This window comes from Theropithecus gelada, chromosome 8 (genome assembly GCF_003255815.1).
Source record: "Theropithecus gelada isolate Dixy chromosome 8, Tgel_1.0, whole genome shotgun sequence".
NCBI classification, from domain to species: domain Eukaryota; kingdom Metazoa; phylum Chordata; class Mammalia; order Primates; family Cercopithecidae; genus Theropithecus; species Theropithecus gelada.
In genome coordinates, this window is record NC_037676.1 from 95,319,565 (window position 1) to 95,334,418 (window position 14,854).

Consider the following 14,854-nt stretch of genomic DNA (forward strand, 5'->3'; position numbering starts at 1 on the left):
GAGCTCCATGTATTTAAGGTTCTTAGGATATAAGAATGGTCTCAGAATACACTAAACCTATAACAACTTAATTACATATACAATGTACAATTTCTGCTATTATTTGATCTTTTAAATATCTTCTATCATCAGCTAAGTGGCTTCCACAAAAGTATCTTTGGATGATTTTTAAAATGCCAAATTATGTATACTATCTTATTGTTCATACATGTTTGAAACTGTGGATTAGTAGAGCAACAGTTACATTTAGAAAGTAAATCTTTTTATATACACTGGTTTATCCTGAAGACAGACCTTTTTAAGAACAGAGTGCTGTGGTGTATTTCAAAATGGTTCCTTTTCCCCTCCCCCAGGAATTTTTGTCAGATATTTACTGTGAGAACCTAGTCTCACAATATGTATGTATTTACATACTTAATACACGTACGTATGTACCTACAAAGGCTTACACACTAGTCCCCATTTTTAAAGCTGCAAACTTAATCTCTAATCATTGTGGGAATTTGCAAATTATCCTCCAGTCTAAGAAAAAATTTCTCAGGTAAACACTTCTACAATTCTTTATTCTGTATTCTCTTCAGGAGTTGTAAACTTCTTGATGTTTTTTCTACTAAGTCTGTAAGTCACAATTCCTCTTACATACCCACTACATGCGTTGTGCAGGTCAATACTGTTCCTCTTACTAGAGCAATAGCCTGACTTTAGATAAAACTGGTTCTGCCATAAAAGCCTCAAACTTTTAATTTCCAATGATAAGTTTAGCAACTCAAATATTTAAAATAACCCTAGGTCTAATACATAATGGCAAATAAGAAATACAATTTTAGAAAAGCCCTTATAGTACATTCCAACCAATATCTTCCAAAACCTTTAAGAAAATGTCCACAAATATTCTACTTTTCTATTTTCTTTTTGAATATTAAACTTTAGTATAGTATTATACAGGTCTCCCTCCATAACCATCAGGGATTGGTTCCAGGACTCCTGTGGAAACCAAAATCCACAGGTGCTGGAATCCCTTACATAAAATGGTGTAGCATTTGCATTAACCTATGTTGTACATTCCCCTGTATTCTTTAAATCATCTTTAGATTATGTATAACATTTAATACAATGTAAAAGCTATGTAAACAATTGTTTACTGGATTTTTCTGTTAGTTTTTATTGTTGTATCGCTATTTTTATTGTTTTTCTTTTTTAATCCTTAGTGGTTTTGATCTGCAATTGCCTGAATACATGGATGCAAAACCCCTTGATATGGAGGGCCAACTGAAAATTTTTTACTAAAAAATCTATCATCTAAAAAGTATATCATAGGCTTCCAGTTTCCATTTCTGTATGTAAGGAGCTTAGAAGTCACCACTCCATCCCTTTTCCAAGTAAAAAATTAAACAGACTGAAAAATCAGCACCCTTTTTGGATTCTTAAGAAAAATGAGGACACAGAGCACAATTCTGACCCTCAAGATTGGAGAAATAGGCAAATGCAGAAGTCACAGCTTACCAGTCAGAAATTCGTGAGTGGAAAGTGTCAAAGGAACCAGTGGTCTGGTAGAAAAACATGAACTGTAATTGACAAATTGCTAGAAGCTCAGGATGAAAAAGTCTGAATTAAAAACTCTAGGGGAACCAAGACAAAGAAGGACTCCCACACTCTGTGAGTTTCACCACCAGGAGCTCGACTAGCTTCTCACAGTAAATATCTGAGAAATATCCCAGTGGGAGGGGAAAAGGAACCATTTTGAAATATGCTACAGCACTCTGTTATTCTTAACAAGATCCTTCCTCAGGAGAAACTAATCAAAGGTGAACTTGCTGGGTACTGTCAGAGCCTAACTGACCTGGGGAACGGTAAACCCCTAACTCTAGCCCACTCTAGCTTTCCATGTGGAAGAAGAGAAATACTCAACTCCAGGCCACTCTTGCCATCCTGTCTTCACTAAAGGGGGGGAAAAAGGAGAAACACTTATGAAGCTCACAGTCTAAAAGCCAATTCTCACTAAATGACTAAGACCTAATAACAGGACTACAGAGAACACCACCTAGCCCCATACGTTACCACCATGTTACTAGAGGCCTATTTACAGCAGTTCCTTTTATCCAGTACATCATATCCAGCTATCAAGGAAAAAATTACAAGGCATACTAAAAGGCAAAACAAAACAAAAAAAAACAAAACAAAAAAACCACAATTTGAAGAGATACACAAGCATCAGAACCAGACATGCAAGGGATGTTGAAATTATCAAACTGGAAACTTAAATATCATTAATATGCCAAGGGCTCTAATGGATAAAGTAGACACCATGCAGTAACAGATGGAGAATGTAAGCAAAGCGATGGAAATCTTAAGAAGGAACCAAAAAAAAATGCTCGTGATCAAAAACACAATAGCAGAAATGAAGAGTGCCTTTGATGAGCTTATTCATAGATTGAACACTAGCTGAGGAAAGATCTCTAAGCTTGAGGTAAATCAATAGAAACCTTCAAAACCAGAAAACAAAGATAAAACACACACACACACAGAGAGAGAAAGAGAACAGAATACTCAAAGATTGTGGTACGACTCTAAAAGATTCCCATATGCATAATGGGAATAGCAGAAGATGAAGAAAATATCAGAAAATATCAGAAGATGAAGAAAAAGTTAAGAACAGAAGAAATATTTGAAACAATAATGACTGAGAATAAATGTCAGACACCAAACCATAAATCCAAGAAGCTCAAAGAACATCAAAAACGATAAATGTCAAAAAAAGCTACACCTAGATATATCATCTGAAAATGCTTTTAAATACCTTTTACCTGGATATCTTATACTCCTTTAAATCAGTACAAAGGTATGACAGTCATTAATGCAACTCATTAATCTTACAATTCCCCTTTCCCTCTGGATAGAAGGCAATACTGCACTTCATAGTTCCCCATTCAAAATTTAGCAATTTGCTTTGACCAGTGAAACTCTAAATGCCAGTACGTAATGAGTCACACTCCCTTCCCACTGCTGCAGTGATCATGGAAGTATATTTGGATAAAACCTTCAATATCTTGGGTCCAGAACTGTCCTATCAACTCATTTTGGATATGTAGTTTGTGTGCTGTGTTAAGACATTGAAATTTGGGCTTGCTTTTTCTACAGTATAACCTGAGCTCCTCTGACTGATACAAAGGATTACTTTTCTCCAAAAGCCTTTCATAATTACGACATAGTCTGATTTAAATGCTGCTTCTCCAAGTGATGACAGCATTCTATTCATACTCTTATTATAAAACAATACTATAGTAATATGGCTGCTGGAATTATCCATTTCCTTTGTTAAACTATACTCCTGAAGGTAGGAACTGTTAATGCCTAGCTCTTAGTAAGTAGTTAAAACACATTTACTGGATTCACTGATCATTCATGCATTCACTCATCAAGGGCCAGGGGCCACTCCGGTTACTAGAGATAGAGTGAAAACAGAGCAAACGAAAATTCCTGCCTTCATATGCCTTATATTCTTATGAGGGATAATGATAATAAGCAAGACAAATAAGTGTAAATACATAGTTTAACAGATAGTGACAAAAATCATAGAGCAAAGAAAAAATATAAAGCGTTGGATGGTCATCAGGTAAGACTCCATTTAGAAGGTGAACTTTTAATAAAGACCAACAGAAAAGGAAGGAAATTGGTCAAGCAATTGCTATATATGGATGAAGAACAATTCAGTAGAAAGAATAGCAAGTGTAAAAATTCTGAGATGAGAAAATGCCTGGCATGTTAGAGAGCAAAAAGGAAGGCAGTATGCCCAGGCCAAGAGGATGATGATGAGAACAGTTAAAGATGAAAATTAGAGGAGTAACAATGGTTCAAGTATTGTAGAGACATTTAGGCCAGTTTAAAAGCTTTATTTAGATTTGATGTTGAGTAAAATGAAGAGCTATTTAAAGGCTTTGAGTAGAGTGAGGAGTAGGAAAGAACAGTAAGCGATTAGGTCAGAGATAAACAGAGGCCCATATTCTTCCATTTTATGTCATATTTCCTCTCTCCACAATACACGAGAAAAATGGATGTATCAACTTACTAAGAAATATTGCTGAGTAAATGATATTTTATGATGATATTAGTCTGTTCATTACTTAATATGCAGGACAGTGATTAAAACCAATAAATAATTACCAAAATATTGCAATATACCAAAGTATAATGATGCACTAAACATCAAGACAGACCAAGAATTTAATGTAGCAACAAATCTTAATAGACAATTGATAATAGTAAACATTTAACAAATAAATCAGTTATAAATGTATGGCTTTATAAATGTTACTTCATTTATTTGGATTTGCTGAAATATCACAAAATAAATACAAGTAAAAACATTTCCTTATTGTGATACTGCCTTCCATAAGAAAAAACTATGCTTGGAACCCAGGTTCATTGCCAGAAGAAAACAACCCAAAGCAATAAGTACAAAGTGAAAGAAAACAAACCACAAATCAAAACACCTTTTGCAAAATGTTCAAATAAACACACCTTGCGTTGTGTCTTTGATGCTGCCAAGTCTAAACTCTGGAGAGCTGCCAAGGGGTAAGATGTTTCCAAAGCCAAGGTCTTTAGTTAGGTAGCTGTGCTTGCATTCCTGGCAAATTCAATTCCAAATACCAAAAATAATATTCTTGGTGATTTTTCTTACTGAAATTCAAAACAAAGTATATAGAAATAGTAAATGGATGATCTCCAGTTCCCTAATTGTCCACAAATTTAAATCACAGAGAAAACATTTCCAAAAGGTGTTTCTTGGTTTGCTGTTATTTATTCAATCTGAATATGTTTCTATGCGAAATATAATTGGAAATTGTTGCATATTATGCCCCATTTTAACAAGGCACATTCTCATATTATTATGAAGGCTCTGAGAAGTACTGTAACAGAAAAATCTATTTAAATTTATGTGACCCAGTGTGTCTTAAACAATTATCTGAAAAGTAGCAGAAGATGCTTCTACTGTTTTCTAAAGTCAAGCATAAATGTAAAGAGACTGATATAAAATTATTTTGTTATTTTAATTTGCACAAGGCTGACTTAAAAAACAATTATATTTATTCAGTCTTAAATGTTTAAGTATATGTTACTTTCTAAATGCCCATTTTAAAAGCAACATGGAATAACAAGCAGGTAATGCATGATTTATTCATTTTTGTACAGTGAATATTTACCGAATACCTATTAAATGCCAAGCAATGAACTTATATCTAGTTTTACACTGCAATTGCTCTCATGTGGATAAGAATATAAAATTTAAATATTTCCAAACTGCTGTCTAATAATAATACCAAATCAAAATTTAACCCCAACTATTCGGGAACACAAGCTTTACTTTACTAATTCTAATGAGATAATTAATAATAGCAATTTTGGGGTTGCTTTTAAATAGTGTTAACAATACAAGTCAAGAGTAATAATATGAAAGAATAATCTTTTTTAACAAAGGTGCTACAAAATAATAAAGTGGGACCCTTACCTCACAGCAAACACAAAACTTTATTCAAGATGAATCACAGAACTAAATGCAAAGACTAAAACTATAAAACATTTAAAGGAAAACATGGGAATAAAACTTTATTACTTTGAGTTAGAAAATAGTCTCTTAGATACAGCACCAAAAGCACAAGCAACAAAATAAAAAACAAATTGAAGTGCATTAAAATAAAAATTTTGTGCTTTAAAGAACATGACCAAAAAAGTGCAAAGACAGTCCACAGAATAGAAGAAAATACTTGCACACCATATATATGATAGAGGTCTTATGCCCAGAATATAGAAAGAACTCTCACAGCTCAACATAAAAGATCAAATAGTACAATTTTTAAATGAGCAAAATATTTGAACAATTTTCCAGAGAAGACATACAAATTGCCAAAAAGCACATGAAAAGATGCTCAACATCAGTAGTCATTAGGAATATCCAAATAAAAACCATAATGAGATACCACTTTACTCCTAGTAGGAAGGCTATTTTTAAAAAAAATGCAAGAGGAGATGAGGATGTGGAGAAACTGGAACCTTCATACATTGCTGGTAGAAATGTAAAATGATACAGCCACACTTGGAAAAATTTGGCAGCTCCTCAAAAATCCAAATACAGAGTTACTGCGTTACCAGCAATTTTACTCTTAGATATATATATCCAAGAAAAATGAAAACATTTCTGCACAAAAACTTATATACAAATGCTCATACCAGCGTTATTCTTCTTTTTTTTTTTTTTGAGACAGAGTCTCACTCCGTCGCCCAGGCTGGAGTGCAGTGGCCGGATCTCAGCTCACTGCAAGCTCCGCCTCCCGGGTTCACGCCATTCTCCTGCCTCAACCTCCCAAGTAGCTGGGACGACAGGGGCCCGCCACCACGCCTGTCTAATTTTTTGTATTTTCAGTAGAGACGGGGTTTCACCGTGTTAGCCAGGATGGTCTAGATCTCCTGACCTCGTGATCTGCCCGCCCCGGCCTCCCAAAATGCTGGGATTACAGGCATGAGCCACCGCCTCCGGCCATAGCAGCATTATTCTAATAGCCGAAAAGTAGAAACAACTCATGATGAACAGGTGTATAAATGTGGTATATATCGATATGATGGAATATTAAAAAGAATGAAATACTGATAATGCTGCAACATGGATGAACCTTGTAAACATGTGTCTAAGTGAAAGAAGTCAGTCACAAAAGTCCACTTAATACATAACTTCCATTGTTCCCTTTATATGAAATGTCCAGAATGGGAAGGTCAATAGAGACTGGTTGCTTAAGGGGGCGGAGGCAGAAGGGATGGGAACTGACATAATGGGTACAGAATTTCTAGTTGAGATAATGAAAATATTCTGAAATTAGATAGTTGCACAATATTGGGAGTATTCTAAAAACCCCTGAATTGTACACTTTAAAATGGTAAACCTTATGATTGTGAAACATAGCTCAATAAAGCTGTTATTACAAGTGCCATAAAAATACAACTCTACAGTCCTTATCTAAAATGTTTGGGCCAGATATGTCTTGAATGATTTTAGATTATAAAAATGTAATAAATCCCATCTACTATAATTACGTAACACTCCTGAAAGGATGTGGGGGAAGCACATAAATACTTCATAGAAAAATCTTATGCCTACTAATTACGTAAATAGTCCCATGTCATTTCAAGTCTGGTTTTTGTCTCAATTAAGTTTGTAGAAAACTTGACAAAGTTTAATTCTGCAATTTGTGGATTTTGAAAATGCAAGTGATGGGTGTTAGGAGCCTTATTAATGATGATTGTTAATATTAGTAATAATAGCAGCTACCCATTTGTTGACTAGCAACTAATGTGGCAAACACTTTGGTAAGCATATCACATATCATAAATTTTCGTAACATTTCTGTGTGATAGGTACAATTTCCCAACTGAGGAAACTGAGTTTCCTAATGATTAACTGACTTGCCCAAGCATGCAAAGTTGACAGGGAAAGGAGCAGAGATTTGAACTCAAATCTATCTGATCATAGAGCTTACTTCTCTTTCCTCTATGTATTAGAGTATGTTCAGACCATTCGCCAGAACTACAGACTCTACCTCTGTAAAACGGAGTAAGAGCCTTTTTACATATACATACAAGTATACATAAGCATATATACATATATGTAAGTAGGTATATAAATATACATATGTATGTAGGTATATAAATATACATATATGTATGTTTATGTGTACATACACATATACACATATATACATACACATATATATGTGAAGTAAGAATGAAACAAAGTATTTTTATGAAAATGTGTCAAATATAAAGGTCTACATAACTATGAGACAACATCATCTGAATAACTATTTTCATTATATATCTAAATCAAGGTTCAAAGGGGATATGTATTCAGTCAAATTCTACAAAGGCATTCCAAACAAATGTATTAATTTTATTAGAAGAAATGCTAAGCATTAATTTAAACATTGTTTTTAAATATCTAAGCAAAGAAAATCTAAATATATTCAAGTGGTCTATAACTAAACTATCATCTCAAGCTTTCATAAAGTTTTTATAAGCCATATGTAAAAGTGATGCAGTATGCAAGCATATACATTATGTTTTGTCTTAAAGCAGTTCTATCTACTGAGAAGCAAAAACAGATTATGTGTTTACTTTATAAGTAACTTCTTAATATTCTAAAAATGTTAATGATTTACGTTTATTTAACAGCCTGCTCACATTAAGTTTACCTACCACGTAAGTTCCTAGAGTAACTAGGGGATTGTTTATATATTCCCCCTAAAAGGAAAACCTATGTATACCTCTGTACAACTTTTATTCCATGAAAGTATAATCATAGAATTAAAGGATTTTAGAAGGTGTGGTACAGTATTTGAAAAAGCTTCAGAACCATTTTAAAATACCAATTCGATCATGTTGCTCTCCATTTGAAAACCTGAAATGGATCCTCATTGCCTACAAGATGCAAATAGTTTTGCGTGTCATATAAGAGGCTTCTCAGCCTTTGCCAGCAGGTTCATATTGCCTCAACTCTAGCCACTTTTCTCTAGATTAGGCCCCAATCACTAAACTTCTTTTGATTTTCCACCACAAGAACCCATTGACAGCTTAATAGCTTTCCAAATCTTGTTATACTTATTTCAATGTTGCTCAGCCCTAGCCTTGTCTAACTTGAATTCATAGGCACCCTTCATGACCCCATTTCAATCAATTACGTACTTTCTCTGTACAATTCACCTATACCTGCTGGACAAATCTTTGGTTATCTGATTGATATGTAACTTATTAAATATTGTACATACTTATCTCTATAAACATCTAGAATTTTGGCATATAATGGTATCCATTATTTCTTATCATAATATTGAAATATTTTATTTCATCTTTGGAAATAAAACTGCAAAATATGTACATGAATTTTGCTTTGTTTATGGAATAGAGATGGAAAAGAGAAGATGTGGATTACAAAATGCAAACAATAAGAGATTCCTGAGGTTAACATTAACCCATATTAGACCAAAGAGATGCTGGGGTAAGTCAAAAGTATAATTTTGGCCAGGCGTGGTGGCTCACGCCTGTAATCCCAACACTTTGGGAGGCTGAGGTGGGCGGATCACCTCAGGTTGGGAGTTCGAGACCAGCCTGACCAACATGGAACAACCCTGTCTCTACTAAAAATACAAAATTAGCCGGGTGTGGTGGTGCATTCCTGTAATCCCAGCTACTCGGGAGGCTGAGGCAGGAGAATCGCTTAAACCAGGGAGGCAGAGGTTGTGGTGAGCTGAGATCGCCCCACTGCACTCCAGCCTGGGCAACAAGAGTGAAACTCCGTCTAAAAAAAAAAAAAAAACACACAATTTCACATTTTTCTCAAAATATTTCACAATGTTCTTTTCACTTGTTTAAATACCAGAATATGCTTTAAGAGGTTATGATCAAAGGGCATTTGGGATAAAACATAGATTACATGGCTTTGTAAGATAGCAACAATTAACTGAACATTCGTAGTTTCTGTTTGTTAGCGCTCAAAAAAAAAGTACCATGGGAAAGGGGGTCCCAAAAGGGAACTGCAGATGACTGAAGGCCCTGAACTAAGGTATGCTATGGTAAGAGGCACTGTGGAAGAAAGGCAAAAGCCCCACTCTACTCCCAGCTATGTAGCTACACCTGGGTAAAAGTTACTTAGTCTCTCTGTAGGATGAGGCAAGTGGGAGAGAATAATTTCCTTATCCCTAAAGAAGTTGAACAAAAACAGGGTCCATTTAGGCTTAAAATTGTGCGTTTTTCTGAGGAGCAAGTCAATAGCTTTCCTTGGTTTCTCAAAGTGGTAAATGACACCAAAAAGGTTAGTCATCCTTGCATTAGAAGGTAATGTTTCCCAATCTTGTCAGGTATATATATATACCTAGTGATATTAAAGCGGAAAAAGTATCGTTCAAGACATTACAGGTGCTACCTAACCAGAGCCAACACAGAATCAATAATGAACAGACGAGCGAATTTCTTCCCCATTTCTAAATAACCCAAAGATTAAAAAAAACACAAAGGAAATTTGAAAATACTTAAAGCTGAATGGCAATACTTATACGTGTTTATAAATTCAGATCATATAGACAAAAACATTAAGAGTGTAATCAATAATGCTTTACATTTGTGTAGATCATAAATGATACTTTCACAATCAATTATTCCTCATTTTTTAGGGCATATCCTAGAGGCTCCAATTTACAGATAATAAAACAATTACGAGAGTTATTGCCCAAGGACAAACATTTCTTAACTCTGCCGGTTTCCGGACTTGTAGGCCCATGCTTTTTCCAATGTTAACAAGCAGTACAAGCTTCCTTCCTGGGGGTTTACACGGTAAACCTGGCAGAGGGAAGTAAAATATTTTTACCTCTTCTGTGTTTTCTTTCTGGAATGTACTGTCTCTGAATCATTGGCAGACAGAGTATATGAGCAAACAAAGGGAGATTTGAAATGGTTATCTAAGGTTACCATCTCATACCATACTTGTTGATCATTAAGTATGAGCCGAGTGAAGCAAAAACAGCTCTACAGGTTTAGCACACCTCTCCACAGTAGAGAATGAAAGGGAGATTATACATTGGGGCTCCTCCAGCAATAAATTGCTTCAACTTCTTCAGGAGGCTTATTAAGCTCAAACAAGCAGCAGAGAACTCCAAGTAGGAGAAACCTGATCTCCAATCCCCTTTTCCTAGACATCCACGTGGACACCAACATCTGATGGATTCAGGAATTCACCAAGCTCCAAGAAAAATACCCCCGCCCCCCAACCTCACCACTACCAATAAAGCCACCTAGTCCTGTCTGAATCTCTTCTCTGCAAATGTTTTGGTATGCAAATACTCGTTCATTAATAAGAGGAAGCAGGAGAAAGAGTGGAGAGGAGTACCACGGGAAAGGGGGCCCCATAAGGGAACTGCAGAACCCAGAGAGCTGCACAGAGAAATAAGCGGCCGCGAGTTATCGGACATCACAAAGGAGCCAATCCCGAGCCGCGTGGAAGACCTTGGAAGATGGGCGGGCCTAACATGTCCAGGGCCCAGCGGCTGGCGCCAGACACGCTGGCAGGGCGGGAACCGCGCGTTCCTTAGCAACCGCAACGGCCACGCCCACCGAACCTAGCACCCTCCATCCCCCACCCCGCAGCCAGCGCCCTGCTCCTCGGGAACGGGTCCTTCAGTGATCATCGTACCTACTGGGTTTCCTGGACTCCGGGTTTCTCTTGCAGAGCCTCCCTCCGCCCAGCCCGCCCAAGTGCCGCTCCCAGGGACGGAACGATCGTCTCCTAAACGCTTTAGGGCTCGCTAAGGAGGTGCGCCCGTTTTCATTCCCGGACCCCGAGCTTCCTGGGCAGGGTCTCCCCAATCCCCTCGCACTCGCTGGACACACACCTCAGCTCTGCCAAGGCAAGGGCCGACAAACTTCGTGTCCGGTGGGAAATGTTGCTGTCCACGGTCCTGTCACTCAGGTGCAGGGGCGGGACGAGCCAGCCGCACACCCCTACACTCAAAGGGTGAGGCGGAAAAGAGGCGGGGCTATGCCTGCAGGGGCGGGACCAGGCCTCAGCCTGCTCTCGGATTGGTCGGCCTTTCTCCCGCCTCTACGCCGGTCCAGGACGCAAAGGCGCTGGACCTGAGGCCTTTCCCTCATTTTGATGCCTCGCTGGAGTGCTAATACCTATCTCACGAGGTGACTGTAGAAATTAAAAATAAAGGCTGTGACTTGTTTTGTAAATATAAAACGGAAGACTATGTTATTTTGGTTACTGAGCCCTCCCATCTCACACACACACACTCCCCAATTCACAGGATCATCCGTAAGAAGCATCCCTAAGTGGAAGGGTCCACTGTCTGTGTAAACAATGAATTCATTGCATATTCAAACAGCAAAAAAGAAAAAAATCGTTTTATATTAACATTAACCAGAGATTAATAAATTTAGGAAAGACTGCAAAAGCATGACCTACAATTAAGATTTAGGAACCTCTGTTCAGGTACTCAATCTTCACATCTACAAAATGGGAATGAAATATTAAGATGTTAGTTATTTGAAAAGTATTCGAATATTGAATGCTTTATACATTATACTCATGTAATCCTTACAAAACCCACTAAAATTATCCACAGCCTATGAACAATGAAACGCAGGCTAAGAAAAGCTAGATTTATTCAATCTAAGTGCCTTCAGTCATCATTTTTAATATTGTGGTAAACTAAATCTAAAATTCCTTCAAAAAATTATGCAACCTCCAATTTAATTTTTGTCTTGCTCACATAAAAGTCACCTTCCTCTAGGCCAGCCCCAGCATATCTTTTTTCAAAAGCCCTTGAGAAAGAAAGTAGCATACAAAAAAAAAAAAAAAAAAAAAAAAACTGAGACAAGTATAAATAGACTAACCAGAAGGCTTTCTGAAATCTCACAGGATATTATGGCCAGGAATTGAATCCAAAATGTAATTTTATTTTCTGTCCTCCTAAATCATTTTCTGGTCTCCAGTTCCTCTCCCAGAAATAAAGGTAGAGTTAAATGAGATTATATTAATACACTTAACCAGATTACTTATGTGTGTGGCTTTAAAATAGTGAAACTCTTTTTCCTTCCATATTAAACCAAAACCCAGAAGGGTTTATCTTGTCTGATACAGTTGTAGTAAGAAAAAAAAAAGAGTACCTCTGGACAAGGGCCTTGAGATTCAATTAAAATGTTCATCATACTGTGATGCAATTGTTGGAATAAAAGAAACCCATTCCACTTACAAATAATTTTACACTCTTGACCTCCTGAATTTCCAAATTCTTCTGCAAGCTTGCTAAATGTGAATAATTCTCTATAAAACTTTCCTGATTTGTATGACTCAGAGTCCCCATTTTTTTTTAATCTTTTAAAAATATTTCTTTTGGTCAGGCGTGGTGTCTCATGCCTGTAATCCCAGCACTTTGGGAGGCCGAGGTGGACGGATTGCCTGAGGCCAGGAGTTCCAGACCAGCCTGGACAACATGGTGAAAACCCATCTCTACTAAAAATACAAAAATTAGTCAGGCATGATGACGGGCACCTGTAATCCCAGCTACTCAGGAGGCTGAGGCAGGAGAATGGCTTGAGCCTGGGAGGCAGAGGTTGCAGTAAGCCGAGGTTGCATCATTGCACTCCAACCTGGGCGACTGAGTGGGACTCCGTCTCAAAAAAAAAAAAAAAAAAAGAAAAAGAAAAAAAATTGGTTTTAGACTAAAAAGAAAGTGTTACGATTATATATTAATAAGTATATAAATAAAGGCTGTAAGATTTAAATAAAAGTGGTGAATGTACTTGAGTCCATTTTCATTACATATTTAAAGATGTACAGGAAGTGCATTTGTTTGAATATTCTCACATATATAAGATATTATAATTTAAATAAATGTATTATATGCATGTACATGTGTAATCATTGAAATAAACACAGCTGTATACTACCCATATGTAGAGCTCCGGATGTTTGAAGCATGCACTCAAATTTCTGGAACTTTACACCTTGGTGTCTAGTTAAACATCCAGTAGAAAATATGTTCTAAATGCATAGGAATACATTTTATAACTGTATCTATTGTTTCAAAATAAGAATGGAACAGCAAATAATGAGTCTCCACCACTGCATTTCTTTTGTGAACCTATTTTTATGAGATGAGCTAGTCCTAGCTAATTGTTCTACAAACAGTTTGCTAATCTACAAAATGGGCACCAGCCAACTTACTCTGTATGAATTTAACTATTGTAAAGTTGTCTTTCAAGTGTTTTTCAAAATAATTAAAGTCCTAAATATTTCTAATTAATACTCCCAAGTAGAACATAATTTCAAGGGTGTAGTGCCAGCTATTTCTTTTACAAATGATATGTAGATAAAAGAGATATATTGTAAATTTTGGAGTAGAAGAGTCTCATGCCATTCAAACCTCAATTATTTATTTTTTACCTCATGTCCTACTATAAACCTTGGAACATGTATAATTTGAAATCCTTCCCTAGGCCCAAATGTATATTACAAGAATTTATGAAGAACAAACATAATTTATACAATAAATAATTATATCTTAGGAACACTGAACAAGAAGTAAATAGTTTAATGTAAAATTAAAACCTCCAGATGTATGTTATATGCTTATTTCTTTACCATATAAAGACATATACTATTGACTTACATTTCTAGCAAGTTGAAATATAAACTAGAATCTAATAATTGTATGTGCTAAAACCTTTGTCCTAGATGAATATACATCTTGCTTGAAATTTGAAAAAAAAAATCTATTTGAATCATTTGCAAAAATTTGTTTTAGAAACATGAAGCTCAAATATCTTAACAAAATTATGATTCTATCAAAAGTGAATGATGCATATTACTTAATCTCATTCAGCAGTCCTTTGCCCTAAATTGTAAGACAAAATAATTACCCGACATGACTCTGAGTAGCTTGGATCGCTTAATAGATCAAATACACATATTGCTATTTCCTTTCAATCATCCTAGGACAATATCAGGGAGGCAGTTAGGGCGAATTTTGTTTAAAACACTTAAAGCAATGATTTCTTGTGTAAGTTCATTTAAGAAAGCCCTGTGATCCGCAAAGTCTATGCTTGAAAGGTTTGGTTTTAACTTATAGTACTGTATTTTAAACCACTTAATAAAAACTGGAAAATGGGTTTGCTTTTCTTACAGAAAAAATTCCTTTTGAAAACTCAGAAAAAGTAATAAAACATAAAAACATTTTCACTGACTTGTATATTATTTGAATTTACAGTTACATAGCACTTATGTAAAATGAACTCCATGGAAAGGATGCAGGAC

The 14,854-nt window shown here is 36.0% G+C and overlaps 1 protein-coding gene across 9 annotated transcripts in view; it reads right to left on the reverse strand.

Annotated features, from left to right (window-relative positions):
• The window catches only part of TRIQK (triple QxxK/R motif containing), a 70,160-nt gene extending 58,584 nt beyond the window's left edge, over positions 1–11,576 (reverse strand). For 2 of the 9 annotated variants that reach the window (XM_025394796.1, XM_025394800.1), the window contains exons 1-2: positions 11,427–11,564; positions 4,519–4,677 (exon numbers count right to left, since the gene is read on the reverse strand). The gene's annotated coding sequence lies outside the window, so the exon portion shown is untranslated. Of the gene's footprint in view, positions 1–4,518; positions 4,678–10,924; positions 11,010–11,227 lie in introns of those variants that run through there. The other 7 variants (XM_025394803.1, XM_025394799.1, XM_025394801.1 and 4 more) reach the window with 5 other exon arrangements.
• Positions 11,577–14,854: the final 3,278 nt, after the last annotated feature.